A 9,629-nucleotide genomic window follows, 5' to 3' on the forward strand; every position below is an offset into this window, starting at 1 on the left:
AATGGTGTCCGGATGAGTAACTTTGACAACCGGGTAAACCTGAACTGACAAAGACCCTACGACAACCGGTTTAGTCCATTTGAGATGGAAAAGGTAACAAATGTTATTTGCACCATCTGTAATAACTTTGGTCATGTGGCTATGAACTATAGAAAAAGAATAGGAAGAGGAAATGCAGGACCTTGGAGATCATCTGGTATGGCTTGTTATCATCATAACAAACAGGGGCACTTAAAAAAATTATGTTGGTCTAGAAATAGAAAACCAATCAATTCTTCTAAGGATCAAAAAGGAAAGCAGAAAGTTAATGTTGAAGAAACTAGAGAGGAAATGAATTGGATTTGGAAGAAGAAAAGTGATGACTCACTTGGAGAAGAAAGAGAACCCTGCATTGGTGACTTAAGCCTTTTTAATATGGCTAAGGGGAGCTTAACGGTTAAAATACCTCCAGATCCCTTGTGAAAAATGAGTGGGAAAAGAATTTTGAAACATAAAATTTTGGTAACTTTTTATCAATATGTTATCAATCGGTTTTCCCCTTGAGCAGTGAAATTAGGGTTTGTAACCCTAACGGGCGAGCATTTAATGCAGTAGGTAAAAAGGATAAAAGTGAGTTTTACTTTGTCATTTTTACCCTAACACATTAAAGAAAGAAATTTGGAGTGCTTGCTGAGTTGAGAAAGATTGTTTTGCTGTTAATTGCTGAATTGTTTCGTGATTTGTGAAATTAAGCTGAATTGAAGGTTGTAGAAGGTCGAATTGGTGTGCACTTGGGCATTTCAATCGGTAAATGGGGCAACATGCACGAAACAAGGTATTGCTTTGAACATACTACTTTGAATATTATTCATCTGAAATGGCATCAACTTCAAAGACTGGAGAGAGGTTAATGATTGCTTCTGAGCCTATGGAAGCTGTAAAGGCAGAACAAATTGTGTCATTTAATGCATTATCACAAGTTCTAAGTTGAGTTTTGTTCAAAGGTGATTTGTCTGGTTACATTGACTGCAAGATAGAAGATTTAGGATCTCTATACATTTACACACAGTTGAAATCACTTTGTGCTGAGAATGGTAAGATTAAGACAAAGTATGCTAGGGTTTTTGAAAAGGGTTTTCATAATGCCGCTTATTTTCTTGAAGATTTCGAAGAAGCACATATTAGAATCATTTTGAGTTGAGTTCATGGAGAAAAAATGTATTTAGAAAGAACTCGCACAATTACAAAGGAAGCCATTCAGACTGTGACTGACTATTTCTCACACGGTGAAGTACCTGAGTTAAGGAGAATTTCTAAGGATATTGTCTTCAACTTAACCAGTTCTACATTTGATGGGCGTGCTTTTTTCGTTAACAACATTAAAGACCCTATAGTAAAACTAGCAGCAATGGTAATAGGCTACCGAGTATTTTACTCTAGTAGACTTAACAGTGTCCCTTCAGCAGCAATTCATACAACTCACAAAATGATTGTTGATAATGAAAATTATTGTCTCTGTGAAGCTACCAGGAGTTAATTGTTTTTTAATTTGCAATCTATCAAGAAGGATAGCAGTTTGAAATTCAAGTTTGGTCAGCTATTAGTTGGACTATTCTTTTATTTTCAGAACTTTCTACCAAGAATTGGAGACATTGAGTGGTCAAAGGACTCACCGGTATCGACACAAATTAAGAACAACATCAAGGTTGTAAAGAATACTTTCCCTACTGCCATGAATAAGTATTTTAGCGAGTTCCAAAAGAAAATGAGCATGAGAATGAGACTACCAGAAGAAGTGGTAAATCACTTTGAAAAGGATACAATCTTCACTGTTACCACTGATTTTTTCCTGATGCAAGCAATTGAGCCAAGATAGGAAGAAATGGAAGACATGAGTTATGAGGTAAACTATGATCTATTGGTTGGTTATGCTAATACCCTATTAGCATCACCTAAAGAAAAAAAAAGGCAAAATTGGACATTGCGGCAGTCCAAGAGGCACCTGCACAAACCAATACTGCACCTGTTAAAAGTGCAAGAGGAAAGAATAAAAATCTGATGAAGCATCTCCAACAATAAAGAGTACTAGGGTTACCTGGAGTGTCCTAACCAAAAAGGAACCAGAACCCAAATTATATATTAAGAAGGAGACAAAGAAGAGAGGCAAAAAATTAATTTTGCAACCAGAGTCTGAGGGAACGGATTCTGATGAAGAACCAAAAAAGGCAAAAACAACCGGTAGAATATCCAAGAAGGTTAAGGAAGTGCCAAAGGCAAATGTGTCTATTGGTATAGCATCTTTCAAGCCAGAAACCCATTTTGAAAGAACAATGAAGACACTAAGGAGGAATAGGTTTGACAATGTAAAAGAGCATTTTGATTCCTTCACTGAAAATGAGAAAGAGCAAGTGATTCAACAGGTAATCACTCATCTGTGTCATTACAGTAGATATCCATATGAACTAGAAAAGGATATCTCAAATTCTTTGTACTTTATTCTTTTGAATAAACGGGAGGAAGCTATTAAATTATAAAAATAAATCATTGATGAGGTATTTGTACAATATTTCTTTGAATTTTCTAAAGATGATATTAGTGCCTTAGTTGCTCAATACAAATCTCAGTTTACATTCAAAGCAAGAAGACTGAAGTTACTTAGTGGAAAGAACGCAATTGTTGAAACTGAAACCTATCAAATAGCCTATGAAATCATAAAAATGGAAGAACTCATCCAATCCTCTATGAAGATAATGTTCCTGATGATGTTAATTGACTGGAAATGGATGAAGAAGAGATTATTCAACCTGATGAGGTCTATCCTCTCGAGAAAAAGGATGACTCCATTATTTATGTTGTTGATGATGTTTAGGACACAGTTGACCTGTCTGGAGATAACACTGCACCAGATATGGAGCCTCTTGCAAATGCTGATGTACATGTTACCTTAGTTGAGCAACCAACAACTCAACTAAAAGTGGACAATCCACTGACAACAGAACAACTGGAGAAACCCCAATCTCCACCAGTTATTCAAGTTATTCAGAAGGAGCCTACTGAAATTGTTGTCACACAGTCCTCTGAAATGTATCCTCTGAACCAGCAAAGCAAAACAACTTGATGAAGATGATGATGATTCTCTAAGTATCTCAGGACCTATTGATATGAACAATTTGAGCACATCAGAAATGATGAAGATTGCAAATGTCATGCAATCTAGAGCGCATAAGAAGAGATTGAAAGAGCAAAGGGTTGAAGTTGAAACAATTCAGACTACAGTAGATATTTTATCTGGTCTACTACCGGAAACATCTACAACACATCTATCTACACCTATTAGAAAACTTGGTCAGTTAGTTGTAGATGCATTTGATCAAATCAAGTCACTAGAAGATGCTACTCAATTGTATGTTGAAAAGAGTCACAAGAAGAAATATGGAGAAAAATTGGTAAAGGATATTGATAGTGGAAAAATGGCTCTATCACACAATAAAAGTTTGTTGAGTAAAGCTATTGAAACAGGAGGAAAGTATCTTGCTTCTACCTCCAATGTTACTTTCTTTTATTCTGGCATTTCAAAAAGTCAAATTGAAACAAAGAAAGAACTGGAAAGGATATGCAAGGCATATGTCCCACTCCAGGACTCTATACTTGCCTTTAGCAAATCTGTAGATGATTTCCATAACAGACTGGACATCTATAATAATGAAAATTCAAAGGGACCCCGATCTCTTAAAGAACTCAAAATTCAGCTCACATCATAGGTAGACATACTTTAGAGAGCCCACTCCAATGCAAAAGCTATTCTTGCAACCCCTGAAACCTGCACACTGGACTCAATGGAAGAATTTCATTCACAGCTGATGTCTACATTTGAGTATACTAAGAACATATTGGAATCATGGGAAAATGCTTTGTCACAGATGAAGAAGAACTACAATGATATTTTTATGAGATAAGCTAATGCATGAACTTTTAAGTTATTGTTGTATATGCTAAACACTTTGATACACATTTCCTATATATATATATATATTGTAAAGCGGAAAAATCGAACCCTAGTTGTTCTCCCCTCCCCAACTCCAAGGAGAGAGAAGGGAGAGTCACTAGGGTTGATGGTTTTCACTTAGGAGAGACTTTACATTCAAAAGAGGGGTTGAAACCCACAAGATCCAATCCCACACAATGCAAGATTGGATTCTAAATGAGTTTCAAGGGTTGAGACATCAAGGATACCCTCTTTTGTAAAGAATGTAGATAGAAAGATTGAACTAGGAATGCATGTAGAAGCAAGAAAGATTCACTTATAAACAGAGATAGGGATTTGGGATGAAGCTGCGGACCTGGAATTAGCAGTAAAATGTTGAGATGGTGCTGTTCTACAAATTTGAGCGAAAGTTGACGGGATGATGGCGCTCGGTGTGCACACGGTCCTCCGAAAAATCCATGAAACGAAGGGGGATCTGTTCGTCTCTGCACAAGGATTCCAGATCTTCAATTACAGCCGCGTACCTGCAACCTACACACAGAAAAGAGAGGACGATTGGGGGGTTAGGGATGAGGGGTTTGCCTTTAGGTCAAACCCCAGTTTTGGAATTAACCAAGAAATGAGAATGTTGTAAATGTAAATGTTTGTAATGTAAACAAGTACTGATACCTTGTTGTAAGAATGTTTGTATTCTTACATGCGAAGGTGTAATGTATGTAGTATGTTGTATGTTGTAAGTGATCTCCTCTTCAATGGTTGAATCCTTGTCTTGAATGCAACACTTAGCCTTGAATGGAGACTTAGAATGCTCAATTGCTTGAAGGAAATGCTTGAATGCTTGAATGTTTGAATATCGTTTCCGCCTTTTTTCCATCTATCAAAATGGGAGAGGAAATGTAGTTTATATACTTGTCAATTAGGGCTGATAGATTGATTTTCCTGACCTTAGGCCGACCAGGAAACATTATTTTCCAATTTGCAAACTTAAAGACCCGAAGCCCCAAAAGAGACCGGGCCCAAAATAGGGCCAGGGACCAGGGCACTGGGCACCATGGTCCTGGGGGACCAGGGCACTGGGCACCATGGTCCTGGGGGACCAGGGCACTGGGCACCCTAGTCTTGAAGGACCAGGGCACCGGGCGCCATGGTCCCACCTCCAGGGACAGCAGGGTGCAAGGAGGATCAGACCAGGGTGCTGAAAAATGCAGTTTTTGATGTCATGAACAAGTTTCGGGGTCTCCATTCAGGTTCCGTGTTGCGCTGCCATCGTGAAGACCCAAATGCAGTCAAAATTGCAAGTGTCACAATTTTAGGACGCTACATATATATATATATATATATATATATATATATATATATATATATATATATATATTACTTTTTCAATTTGGCATTGTTGTCATAGGGGGAGTAGAAATATGTATGTGTGTTTTTGAAAATTTTATATAATGTATGCATTAAGGGGGAGCATAAGTAAATGTGTAAATTTGTTGTGTATGCACACTTAGCGGTATTATTGTAAAATTTTCTAAGTGTTGCCATCAATGCCAAAGGGGGAGATTGTTGGCTTGATGATGATTGTAATGTATTCATCATTTGTTGTCATTGATGAAACACTCTCACACACACATATGATTATATTAACTACCGGTGTAACTTCAATTGTTTACTCAGTCAACTGATATGTTAGAGGTTATACTAAGAGGTTTATCTCTAACCAATACTTTGTGTCAACTGGTATGTGCATAAGAGACAACTTGTGATTATAATAAGTCGACATCAATATGAACATCAAGATGGAGATCAAGTGGAGATTTAAGGACAACGGTTCATATGTTTTATTCAAACTAGTATTTGGTAATTTTGTGATGAGTTACCACATTTCGTGATGAGTTACTTGCACCGACTGCTTGGCAGCAATTTTTGTGATGAGTTATGATCACTTGTCCAAATACACAGCACCTAGGAAATTGTGTTATGATTTCTTAATACCGACATGAAATCATAAGGTCTATATATTGACATCGTAATGAATTTTTGATACAGTGAAAAGTGTTATGTTATGTGCGAAAGGAAAAAGAGTTAAGTTGTAGAGTATGCAAAAGAGCAGTGTTGAATATTTAGAAGGATCCGATTATGCAAGTATTGTGCTACTCAAAACATATCAAACCATTCTTGTTATTTTCTAACCATTAGAGCAAAATCAAATCCCTTAATTGGGTAAGCTCTAACAAGCTTCAATGTATAAATCTTTTAACAGGGTGATCCATTAGTTTGGTTTCATAAATCCTCCACCGAGGTTACTCCTAACAGGGTACTACCTTTAACAGGGTATAAGATTCTAATAAAGCTTTGGGATCTCTAACATGATTTGCTCCTAACAGAGCACTTTGTAGACCTTAACCAGTCAGTTATCTATTACTGTAGATAGTTAACTTTTGAGTTCCATCTCACCGTGGTTTTTACCTATTTGGTTTTTCCACATACAAACACTTGTGTTATAGTGGATGCTTTACTTTTTGTGGATGTTGATATATCATTTTGGATTGCATGCATTGTGTTTAAAAGCTTTGTTAACTTCATCTACCGGTTAGTTTTTGAAGTAGTTTTATTTTTGGTGTCATTGATTCACCCCCCTCCCTCTTAGTTATTTTCAAGTCCATCAACCATTAGGCATGAAAAATAAGATCCCAATGTTGAATCCATGTTGACTATATGAGCCATGAAAATAAAGCTTCGATGTTGACTCCTTAGTGTGTAGGATGGCTGCATCTCGAAACTCGATGTGCATTGGTTCATCATATTGCAAAGGTGCTTCCACAAGTTGATCAACTATAACTTGTCCTTTTATGGCTTTCTTGTCCATATATTCTATGTGAAACACACTCAAGATCATTACCCATTTGGTGAGCCTTCCTGTCAATGCTTCTTTACTGAGGAGATATTTAAGTGGGTCAATTTTTGCTATGAGCTTGGTTGAATGACTGAGCATGTAGTGCCTTAATTTTTGGGATGCAAAGACAACTGCTAAGCATTCTTTTTCAATTGGTGAATAGTTCAACTCGTAGCTGACCAATATTCTGTTAATGTAATATATTTCTCATTCCTTTCCTTGTTGGTCTAGTTGTGCTAATTAAGCTCCTAAAGATATATCGGTTATCGAGATATATAGTAACAGTGGCTTTCCTTTGATGGGTGACATAAAGATTGGTGGATTTTCTAGGTACTGCTTGATCCGATCAAAATATCTTCTACATGCGCCATCCCACTGATATTGTACATTCTTGTGTAATAACTTGGTGAATGGGTGACTCCTATTGGCGAGTTGTGAGATAAATCTCCTTATGAATTGCAACTTTCCTTGTAATGACCTTAACTGATGGAGGTTCTTTGGTGGTGGCATTTCCACGATGGCTTGAACCTTTTCTGGATCCACTTTAATTCCCTTTATTGAAACTATATAGCCTAGCTATTTTCCAGATGTTACATCGAATGCACATTTTTTAGGATTGAGCTGAAGGCTAAACTTCTCCAATCTTGTGAAAAATTGGTCCAATATGTGCAAGTGATCTTTTCTTTTTAGGGATTTTCCTAGAATATCATCTATATAATCTTCCATTGTGATATGCATCATTTCATGTAAGATGGTTGTCATCAGTCTTCAAGGTAAGTAGCCCCTGCATTCTTGAGTCCAAATGGCATGACGTTCCAGCAGAAAGTGCCCTAGGGGCATGTGAAAGATTTCTTATCTTGATATTCAAGAGCTATTTTAATTTGATTGTATCCCCAGAATCCGTCCATTAGGGAGAAAATTCCATACCCTTCTATCTGATCCACTATCATGTCTATATTTGGCAAAAAAAATTCATCTTTCAGACAAGCTTTATTCAGGTCCCTAAAATCCAGGTGCATATGCAGACAGTCTTGTCATGTTTTGATACTTAGACAATATTGGAAATCCACTTGGCATAATCAATTGCTCTAATAAAGATGACATCAAGAAGCTTATTTAGCTTGGCCTTTACTAGTAATGCAATGTGGGGATGCATTTTCCTCAACTTTTGTTTGACTGGTTTTACACCTGGTGCTATGGACAAGTGATGCATGATTAGGTCTGGATCTAAACCAGGCATGTCTGCATAAGACCAAGCGAAATTGATCTACTTCTCTTTGAAAAACTTGGTATGATCTTGATTCTCTTGTTGATGGTGAACTTGTGTTTACTTGCTCTATGAACCTTAGTCCAATCTTGTCCTTAGAACTCTTGAAAGAAGGTAGGATTGGTTCCAGCATACCTTCTTCTCTTTTTCCTATAGATTCGGTTCCTTTATATCCTATTTTCTGTCTAATGAGAAAGCCTTTGCCATATTGTTCTGTGGGTATTTGGATATCTTGTGTTGTTGTTCTATTTTCTTCTTCATCCTTGTACAATTAATTTATAATGTCCTTGTCTTCAACTTCTTCTGATAATGTTGATGCTTCTTTGATAAAGGTGCCATTATAAATTGTGTTAGCTTCTGATACTTGTTGACGTGATGTGGATGGTCTTCCATATGATTGAGGTGAGAGTGATAATTATACCAGAGCCAATGAGTGTTCAATAGAATACTTGGGTAAAAGCACAAAACCGTGTCACGTTTCAGGCTAACTTATCAGCACAAGTGAATTTAAGTAATTCTAACTAAAAATTAACTTTAGTCAAACATATGGTCTATATAGATTCATTATAGCTAAGTTATATATGGGCCACAACTTTTCCAATTGGAAATGTTTACTAAATGTATATTTTATACCACTTTGGGTCTAATTACTAAAATAATTAAAAACTCGATGTTTCAACAAATCCTACTCTTATAAATATTTTTTTTTTGAAATGTAAAAATACCCTTTTATAGATCTATAAGTGAGTTTTCCAAAATATATATTTTTTAATATTTTAATTAGTTTTTAATATTTAATATTTAATATTTTATTTTTATTGAAAGCAGATCATCAGCACTAAAATATAAGGTTCATTATCTTGTCAAAGCAAAATACTAAAATTCATTTAAATTTTTTGAAAAAAATGTGATGCAGTAGAGAAAAGAATCTATGTCAAGATGATATAATTCTTTTCTAATTTGGATAGATAGTTAACAAAAAAGTGGTGGGAATTGGAAAGAGTTATATTTCAGCACACACAACTTTTCAAATTTATTGAAAAATATATATTTATAAAAAATAATAAAAAATATATCCATGCACTAAAGTTTCAAGTTATCAATATACATAAAAAAATGAAGAAAAAAAGGTATAATTTACTAAATAAAGTGTGGTGGCTTGTGTGACTTCAATTTCAACATTTTATCACCAACTAAATTATAGTGTTTACTTTATAAAAACTACATTCAAATGATTTTTTAATTTTTTCTTAAAATTACAAACATAAAATTGACAAATGAATAAAAATTTAATTAGTTTACATCATTTCAAAATTCAAAACATATATTTCACTTTCTATTGATTTAATTTATAGAGTTGAATCAACATCGACCATTTCCTTTATAAAAGTGTGACACAACTTTGTACTTTTACCCACTCCACTACCCCTTTTGTTGGCAATTAACACTCAATTGGTTGGTTTCACTATGTTGTCATTGATGACAACATGGTATCTTATTCCAGC

Source organism: Cryptomeria japonica, chromosome 10 (assembly GCF_030272615.1).
Source record: "Cryptomeria japonica chromosome 10, Sugi_1.0, whole genome shotgun sequence".
Lineage (NCBI taxonomy): Eukaryota > Viridiplantae > Streptophyta > Pinopsida > Cupressales > Cupressaceae > Cryptomeria > Cryptomeria japonica.